Below are 10,833 nucleotides of genomic sequence, written 5' to 3'. Positions count from 1 at the left end.
GGAGATTCTTGGATATGAAACCAAAAGCAAGAGGTGGTTGCAATTTACAAACTTTGAAAAAAATAGAATATCTAGGAAAATTAAAATTTCTTATTGATGAGAAGTGGTAATACTTGTATTTCTTGGAGTTAACAAAATAATGATTGATCTTGTGTGTGACATTGTAGAAGGGGCCAGTTTTGTTGCTGCTCTAAGTGGGGAGATTCTTTTGACATGGTTTTGTCTTCACATTGCATGTTTGGTACCTCCAGAGCAGAAATTGCTAGCATTATCTTATTAACTGCTTTTCACAATTAATTTTAATGCTTTATGTTAAGTGGTATTTCATATTATTTAATCTCAGTATTAGATATTAATCTAGTATTATTACATGTTAATCTTGTTATTAGGAAGTATAGTTTATTACATGTTATTGATCATCTTATAATTCAATGTCATTTTTTATTATTAAAGCTACTAATACCAACATAATTTAATTTACATATCAAAAATGAGATGTCTATGTTGAATGGGTCAAACTCCTTGAACCATTCAACATTGAGCTAAAGCAGGCAAGATGTATAGAATTTGCTGGCCACTGCAAGGATTGCTTCCTTCTCTTTACTTTAGAACCTTGGCTTGATAAGAAGGGAAATGCAATAGGTTGCAGGGTGTTCTTCAACTGTATTGGTATTTCCTTGTGTAAAGGGCAAATGGAATAAATAACACTAAGCTATGTTTTCGTGTTGGTGTTAATACTGCAATTTTTGTTTTAGCAACATTGTACTTAGATGTTTACATGAATGTGCAGATACACACAGGAAGACACAGTATTTGTGACTGTGCTGAACTGTGCTGTAGGATAGCTGTACTTCTATTGCAAGCAAAGTAGGAAAAGTTTTGAGGCAACATCCAACACTAATTTAAAACATCTTCCTATTTCATTTATTTGTCATCCTTCAACAAGTAGCAGTCCCTCTGGGATGCATGAATGTAAACAGTTCAAGGGACAGTCACATCTTTGTGACCAACTACGTTTTTTATGATATGCAGGTTCAAAACATTGATGTTGTTTTAATATGCTTGGGCTGCAAAATATTGATATAAATTTCATGAAAAAGCACTTCTTTTTTGGTGAAAGAAATAGATTTATCATGACAAAACTCACTGATTTTTGCACATGAATGAGCTTCTTGAAAATACCTTGGCAGGGAAATCATAGGTAAGTGCTCACCCTGTTTACTTTCTATTATACAATATGGACCTTTCCTGTTCTGTTCATGTGGTACAGTAATATAACTGGAAACAAAAGTAGCATGCTTAACACAATTCCAGCGCTGTCATGCTTCTTTCTCTGTGCTAGAAGATGGTAAGATACAGCCAATGGTATTTTTGCTAGTAATTCATGAAGTCTGTTGAGGGAAAAGAACTAGAAATCTACAAGTGGAATCCTTACTATATTATTCAAGATATGTGTTTATACATAAATAAGTTGTACATATTCATATAATAGTTATATGGCATTTGTTTGAAATATTTGGCTTAGCAAGCCAATAAAAAGCAAAATTCATACACTTTATCCTAATTATGAAATGCTTGACTCATCGTGTATAATTACTTTCAAAGTGGAATTGTTTACTCATATAAAAATGTCCCTAATTCAATTAAGAAATATCTTTGTATTCTCTGCTGTAGCTAAGGAGTGGACAAGAATACAATCTAGTGTCAAAAGGTACAGAGCCTATTGTCTCATATAATTTTAACCCAGCTCCAGTTATGCTTTTTGTTATGCTTGGAGATGAGTAGAATAATAGGAACAGAGCTAGTTCTGACTTTCATGGTTTTGCATTTTGTTTTCAGTTGAACTAAATGTATTTTTGTAAAACAAACAATCTATTGCAATAGGAATGGCATTCAGCAGAAACTTTTTGCTCAAACGTGTTCACTGCAATGTAATTTATAGCAGATATATTTTTTTAGGCCCAGGGCAGAATATTGTACCAAACTGACCAAGGCCTTTGAATAGTCATTGCCTGTTGGTGAGGGTTTTGTGTTTCCGTGCTCTCTGTTTAAATATGGGCCTTGACTCTGCCTCACAGGTGTGTGAAGTGGAGCTGCCCCACTAGTGGCGAGACTGGAGGTGGCTTTCTTACTCATCAGGGAGCTGTTCAGCTTGTAATGAGTCCAGCAGTCAGATTAAAGAGTTCAGTAGTGAGATGTTCACCTGAGGAGTCGGAAACCTAACTTTCAGGCTAGATACCACTGTTACCTGCCATATTGCCAGCAGTGATTCCCATTCCCCAAAGTAGCAGCTTCCAGCTCATGTCCAGCTACGTGCGGGTTTGAAGTGTCTTAATACTGCTACCGATGGATTGCACTTGGAGAGCAGCTGCCTCCAGCACAGTGCGATTGTTCAAACACAGAGATTGAGACAACGCTCAGGATAAGCGTTGCTTTGACGTGGTGTTAGGTCACACTTTTAGGATAAATAGTGATGCAAACTTGCACCTGAATTTATGAACCTTAGAGGAGTGCATAGGAACTTAGAGCCATGCATAGACCTGTTGCTGAATGAGCTCAATTAGTATCTTTGGCTGTGGTAGGGTTGATGTCTGCTTATTGCCAAGTGGCTCATCACACAGCTACAACTAGCAAGCAGACAGCTTGCTATGCTACCTGCCCACTTTGATGCTCTTTTAAGAAATTATTGGTATCACTGCAATGAATAGTTGTTTATAACTATATTTTCTACCTTAATTTTACCATGCTATTGATTTTAGCCCAGTAATAAACTAACTTCACAATTTTACCCATTCTGGGAAATAAAGCAATAGAAAATAATTGTAATTTTTCTGACTGTTCTGCTAAAAACCCCTCTCTCCCCCCCCCCCTTTTTTTTAAGTATGGTTAAACCTGTTTTGCCTCAAATTCTAGCAGCATTTTGATTCAGTAAATTTAATGCTCAAGTATAGTGCTGTACAATACATTAATTTGAAATAGTACTCTTGCTGCATTGCCAGATTTGTCTCAGGGTTGATGTTTTGAACTCCCTTTTAATGGTAGATTACATATATGGACCAGCTCTTTCCAACCTTTGGAAAGACTCAGCCTGGAGGGAGTTAGAAATGCAGAAAAAGCGTGATGAATACTGGTTCTCCCACTCTCATTCTTCAGAGCTTTAGAGCAGGCAAAGAGCATTTATGATTTCTTGTAGCATCTTTTCTGGATTTTGTGGCTGGAGAAATCAGTGTAATGCCCACTGGGATTTGTGGAAGTCTTCCCAGTGATTTTAGCATATGGCAGACTAGGCCTAAAGGAAGCAATCCTCAAAGAGAGAGGGCCTGCAGCTGTGAATTTACATGTGCAGTAGGAAATGTCAGATTGCAGATCCAGAAGAAAAGACGTGCACTGAAGACTTTGGGAATTTCTGCCCTAAGATCTATCAACTATTTTCAGAACCATGAAGCAGAGTGCTGTTTATGTTTGTTACTACTTTTTAATTCCTGTTGGCAGTGACATGCAGACTATGAAATGTGTTAGGCTTGATTTACATAAATCAGAAGGTTGTCAGCTTCTTCCCTTTAGATGTCTATGTTGCCTTAAAATCCAAACTGATGACCTCATTGTAACACAAATAAATAGTGTTAGTAAATGTTATTATAAATTTCCTCTATTACTGAACATACAGATGGAAATGCAAAGTTAAAATTTGTGATATTTTCTTACATACACTATGCTTTGTTACCATTCTTCCATATTTTTGAAATATTCTTTTCAATTATCAAAAAAGGATCGATTATGGTTTTCACAATACTTAACCATATTCACTAAACTTGATCTTTTGTTGAAAATATAATTTATTTCTTGGTATACCTCATTTTATACCACAATGAAACAGAAAAGAGAGGAAACATTTTCATCTCTTAATTCAATAGTTATTCGTCTATGTCACCAAGTATCAGAGAGTGCAGACATTTCATAGGAGACATTAAGGGAAATATGGGAAATACTATAATTATAATCAGAAAAGTTCTGGATAATTTTATGACTGCAAAGAACATCTGTAGTTTTGCATGCTCATAGCATACTAGGATTACCCAGTTGATTAGATGTGTTGTTAGATACTTATATTAAAGATGGTTGTTTTGTTTTGTCCTGAGGCATTAACTCGTCATGAAGGGAAGTTACTGATCTCAGTGCACTAATCACTTAATGATTCAACTTTCTGGTTCACCCTACACATTTAAAAAAAAAAAAAAAAGTAAACACTGTTTCTTCCAGATTTCAGAATAAATAGTGAATTGTACATAAAATACACAATTTTCTTTTGAAATCTTGAATTTCGTACAGGTCTGTCCAAGAAGATTTTGGTTTGTCTGCCAGAGGTATGGTTATCAGGATAACAAAGTAATGATTTCAGTTACCATCAGTATATATCATTCTGCAAACGGAGTATCTGTAATTTTTAGAGAGGCATCTCCTTTCCACCATTCTATATTTAGATAGTTGGATTTTATTTTGCCAGTAATGGATAGATTTCCACATTTGGATCTGTTTATAGTGTTCTCCTTAGTGTGAATGCTACCGGTTATGTGAAATCATCCAAATCATCCCGTCAGTTTTGAAACAAACTACTAAGCTCTGGACTTTTTAAAATAAAACTTTTTTTTTTTTTGTCACCCTTATAAACGTGCCCTTTCCAAATTCTTCCTCTTCTTGCTTTTAGAATAATGAAATGACTAAAAAGACTATGCTTGTAATTAAAAGTCATTTTTAAATAACCTCAGAAGATTGTTTCTAGAAATCAAAACATCTTTATGGTCCCATTTCTAAGGAAAGAAAGACAAGTGACTGGGATCCTGTACACTTTACTGTAGTCTACATTAATTACCTTCTATTAAAAAATGACAAAGACCTTTTTGAAAGGGAATCTGGCACTCTTTCCACAGAAATGATGGCAGACACCCTACTCTCTGCTGATTTCTTGACACTTCTAATTACCTGTATTCATTTGAAATCGTTTCCTTTGTAGTGAGTTATTGGCATGATTTTCAGAGAACAAGAGGAAAATGGAAAACATTTTAGCAAGTTAAGAAAAAAAAAATCAACAGTATCATTGTTTGCAGCTTTTGTTGAAACTACCTACGTGAGTCATTTGAGGGACATGAAGGTAAATGAAAGGTTATACTTTGCCCTGCACGTTGTCGCTGGTATTTGTAATGTCAATAACTGTAGAAGGTTGTCAGGAAACTGGAGAGATAAAGGTCAATAGCAATGACAAATATATCATTGTATGTGTTTGAATATGCAATATCAGCCTAATCTCATGGTAGAGGTTTTCACACCCTGGAAATATCAATCAGGTGCTGTATCAGAACTATCCATTGTTTTCTGGGTAGCTACAATTAAACAGAAGATCAGTAGATTTAAGTTTTAGCATGTTTACGTTATTTTTCCCAGACTGCAATTTTTATTTAGTAGAGAGAAACAAGTTATTTTCTCAAAAAGATGTTTTCTCTGAAATAAAACTCTAAAAGAGATTCAAAAAATAACAAAACAATAAACAAACTGTATTGTAGGTTCCTTAATGTGTTCTTGGATGGGACATTGCACATTAGTTTCTATTTAACATTGGATATTGGCACATTTTTGGAAATATTTTTACAAATTGTAGCTTTCTGATAATTGTGTGTGAATCCATATTTTTTTTCCTATGCTATCAAGGACAACTGCATCTCACTCCAAGTGCCTCTTACAGGAATAGAGGCAGTTTATTTTTCATGAACTATACCAATTTTTCAGAGCTCTGTGAAAGAAAGCAACCCCAACCTACAGTTAAATGTGTAAAGGAATAATCCTTTAGAGAGAGTTACCTTATAGTTGAACGCATCAAAGTACTGGAATCTAACTTGTCACAAATGTGGTCCTGATTTAGGAAAACTTCTCATTTGGCCTATAGGAGAATGCCAAATCACAAGTTGTAACATTGTTATGTGGTTTTCTGTGATTATGCAAAAACAGAAAAACAAGAGTTGAAGAACAAGGAAAGAAAATACATCCAAGCGCCATGTGACATTGATAGTGGAAACAGAACTTAGTTTGGTGCAAACCTTGAGGTAGGAAGGTAGGGGAGGGATGCACAGGGATGAGTTGTGAGAATAGCAGGAAGGAAGTATTGCGACAAAATGATCTTGTTTGAGAGACAATTGGAAGAAGTAGTCTTTGGGAGTAGAGTATTCAAAAAAGTGACTGTGGGAAGTTAAGGGAAAAGTGAACACACAATTACTGATCAGAGATGAAGTCAAATCTAGTGAAAAAATAGTAAAAACATGATAAAGGCACAATGATACTTTCATAAATGTATCGAAACATCAGTCTGTATGAAACATTTGCAAATCTGGATTTTTTTAAATAAACCAACTATAAAAATATTCACTAAACCCGAATTACTGCTTCCGTTTACAAGGTACTAGTACTTTGAACCTTTGTAATGCTAGGGTACCACTTGTATGAAAGGTCCCCAAAATTCTGGCAACTTAACAGAGAACTCTAAGAACTTTGCAGCTGCTTGTTGTTGGATGACTTATAGTTTTAGGCTTTATTCTGTTTACAACAGTAGTGACTGATTTCAGTGATGTCACTTTCTTCTGAGCACATTTTACCTTTTAGTTTTAATTTAGTAAGCAAGCCACTTTTATGTGCTTAATTGCAATTTTAAAATGCATTGTAAGTCTATGCTGTTCAGCAAAGCACTTAAGAATATGTTTGTATCCTACCAAAGTTCAGAGAGTTTAAGGAAGTCCTTGAAGAAGTCCACTGTTGGCTGAAGTGTTTTGCCTGGGTCATTTCCTAGAAGTACTTTTGACCTCCAGATGCGTTTTTTTTTTCCTTAGAGTAAACATCCTAGCTGGGTTTCCCAGGACAAAATAGTGACTGAGAAGGTAGTACCCCCGTTACAGGCATAACAGTGTATCCTTCCATCTCTGCCTAATTTTAAACCATCTGTCACCCGAGTACTTTGGAAAACTTTTTCAGATTGTTAAAAGAAAAATATCCCATTTTGTACAAAACATTACTCTTTTCTGAAATATCACAGCTTAAGATAGTATCTTGTTTTTCAGTCACATGATATATGTACTTACATATATACTTCATTAAACCAGTTACTGAAATGCACCACTGATTAAAGGAAATTTTACAATGCTATCTGAGAAACGGGCTTGTAGTTCTCTGCTGTCCATTGCATACCCTGTTGGCTTATGAATTTTAGCCTATGTTGAATTTTTGTCTTCCACGAACACATGGTGCCTGACATAAATGATGATCGATGCAGCTGATAATGGATGATTCTTTTTTTCTCTCTCCCTCTCTCCCTTCTCCGTTCTATGTTTCTCTTTTCCTCCCCTCCTCCTCTCCCTTTCTCCGTCTCTCCATTTCATCTCCTTCTCCATCTCCCCTGTCTCTTTCCTCTCTCCCCCGTCTCTCACTCTCTCTTGCCTTCTGGGCTGTGGTACAAGGGTTTTCTTTTAAAGTGCTTTTAAAGGTATTTGCCTGCCTGTTTTATGTATCTATGTAGTTCCACATACGTTGCTTCGTTAGACTTCTCCCCTCTCTCTCTCACACACACACAGGTATGTGTTAAGTTTTCCATCGGAAAGCAGAGCAGGCCCTTATTACAGACCAACACTTCTTAGGCTTACTATTTTCACTCAAATGCTTAATTATATCATGTCCATTATATTATGTCGAAGGTCTGTTACGTACTCAAGATCGTGACATTGCTACGAGATGGCTGCAATTATAAGGCTGTGAGGAGACAGAGTCACACTGCTGTTTTGAGTCTGCATTTTAGCACTCTGGAATGGGGATAATCCTTCAGCAGTTGCAACCTGTGTGTGTTTTTGTGTGCAAGAAACAAAAAATAATTCACAATGTGCTGCATAGCTATCAGATAGCCTCCTATGTACTGTGAAGTACATGGCTGAGAATTAGGTGCTCCCGATGCCTAGGTAATTTGTAGGTCAAAATGCATTGCTTTGGAAATGGAATATTTTTAAGTACTTCTGAAATATACATTTACCTCCTGTATACATGTGAATTGACAGATCCATCGGACTGACGGATTTTTTTGATGTAGTTAGCATTGGATGTTTCATGTAAGCAGTGAAAGTTCTGCAGCTATAAATACCTGAATCAAACTTTCTAGTCTGTGGGGCATTATTTGGAGTCCATGCCTGATTCTCTGAATGAAGAAAATAACATATCATTACCCATTAAAGGATTTTGGTACTCTTTCTCAGATAAAGTAGTTCTGTACTTTGTTTTGTTTTGCAGGGATTCAGCCTGGGAACACTGGAATCTAGTCTGAACTTCAGAAGAGCACTGCCCAGCTCATGAGTGAGTACTGCCTTTCCTCTCATCAAAAAGGAGTGTGTGCATACAGTGGCAGTGGGCCATAATAAAGCAGATCTTTCCTACCCATTTTCTGAAGTATATTAGCCCTTACATTCTAGACATTTATCTGCATTGGCTTAATAAATATCCCAATATCATACATTATCTTTTCATTTTATTGCCAGGTAAACTACTGGTATTACACAAGTCAATGCATGTGTTTGCAGTAATGCATAATGGTAAAATCTTTTTGGATTTTAAGAACTCTGTAAAAGTGCCAAAAATAAATTAGGTCACACTTGAATTTATTGTTATTAAAAGGAAGAGCGCTGTGTATTTTATCATATGTGGATATAAATAAAAAAGACCTAAAAATAGACTCATGCAAGTGTCTCCCAGATTTCACCTTGCTATTTAATGCAGAATTTTAAAGCCCTCACATGTGAAATGATTTTTATTTAGAAATGCGTATTTGTGATTTCTTTTTGACAAAGAAAGGCCTTTTGTTCTGGTTTCTTCAACAGAACCTCATTTTGTGACTTTCTACTGTCCCCTAGTGGCATTTTAATCTTTATAACTATTGTGATATTGCCATTTTGCATTGCTTCTGTGTTTTTCTGTTTCCTTGAGACTATCATTAACAAACATTTAAAATACTATTAAACAACCCATCAACTGACTGTGGAAGCAATAACATTGCTCTTTAGCCCAAGCGGTCCTTTCAGATATTTTAAAATGATATAAACAAAGCCAGCAACCATATGCTATCTATATAATGCATTACTTCATTACAGTAAACATTTCAGATTTGCAGAATGTTAACACAAACCTGATGAAAGAAAAATGTTATTAGTTGTGACGAGCCTATACATACCCTACAGTAGCTAAAATGTGATTTGTGACAGGTTAGAGAATTATTGTTGGTAGTCTTAGAGCATGTGTTCCAACTGTTCCTTTTATTTTCTTCCCTTTAAGCTCACACTGCATTTCCATTAGATTGTTTGCAAATTTACTATACCCCACAGTGTCACTTTTATATAAAATATCAATATATTACAGATAAGTACCATATTAGTAGCTATCTCAACTGATAGCTATTGAAAATGGACTTCTTAAGTTTTCCATGTGTTATATATAGATACGTAGATTTGATAGCTTTTGCTTCCTTAAAACGCATAGTTGCTTTTTCTTTCTTGTGGACCTGTATGTATATATCTCCTTTCTTCACTTCAGTAAGACTCACAAACATTTTCTCAATTGCACCTTGTTTTTGATTTGGATATGCCGGGGTTCTGGTTTTTGTTCTTTTTTTTTTTTTTTTCTTTCAGTTTTGTATACAACCAAAATAAGACTACTGTAGTCTCTGCTGTCATGGGCTTCAGTGATTAGTTCTCCCATGCTGATCATAGATTTTATTTTACAATAAATACTAGAATATTTCTTAATCAAATTCTATATAAGTGTGTGTATAAACACTTGATATTACAGATTATTACCTGTAATTTTATACTGATGAGTCACATTTAATATAGGAATTTAGCTCTTCCACAGATTTGGTAAATCTGAATAAGGTAATTGAAAATCTATTTAGTATAACCAAAGAAATGAAGGTCCAAAAAGCCAGAAGATATATATATATATTTCTAAAAACTATACTTGAACTCACACACATAAATTAAGATTTAAAAGAATATGAACTCCTTTAAACTGTTTTTTTTTTCCCCCCTGTAAGATTAACAAAATAGAGGTCAGCACAAGAAATGCATATTTACTATCTTTACTTAATAGCTATAAAAAGTGACAGCACTGCAAGTACAAGGTTTAGTGAAATTTGGCCCATTAACTCAGTATTTTAGGAATCAAAGAGAGATATACTGCATTAACGACTTCTTGGCACTGTCACTAGAGTATTATGCATATAATAACTATGACACTAATACTACCATTTTACACTTCTATCTTGAACCGGAGCAAAGGTAGAAACCCTTCAGCCATCATATTTTCTTAGAATGGTTCATTATATGCTGTACGCCTTGGTTTGGAAATGAGAAAGAACATAGTATGACATTTTATACAATTTATTTTGTTAAAAAGCCGACAAGAATTGGTGCCAGTTTTGAGCCTTGCCTGTCTTCAGTAGTCATATTGTGACTGTGTAGATCTGCTTATCCATCCTTAGGATTGATTAAGATATCCCAAAACAAAGACCTGGAGTGCTGTCACTTTGGGCACATACACACAAAAATGCAACCAATGTTAACATTCTCATTAATATAGTTTTTCAGATGTGGAAAGGAGACATTCTAAAGCCCTCGGATTATTTAGTCTCACAAGAAAGCTGAAAATCTGTTCCTCTTTATCTGTACGTTTTCATATAACGTGGTACAGCTTTCAGAATTGCTTCTTTGATGACATTCTTTTCAAACAGTAATATCTCATATTGAAATGTAGAACTTCTGC

The sequence above is a fragment of the Anser cygnoides genome, chromosome 5, assembly GCF_040182565.1.
Source record: "Anser cygnoides isolate HZ-2024a breed goose chromosome 5, Taihu_goose_T2T_genome, whole genome shotgun sequence".
NCBI classification, from domain to species: domain Eukaryota; kingdom Metazoa; phylum Chordata; class Aves; order Anseriformes; family Anatidae; genus Anser; species Anser cygnoides.
This window is presented reverse-complemented; position numbering follows the sequence as displayed.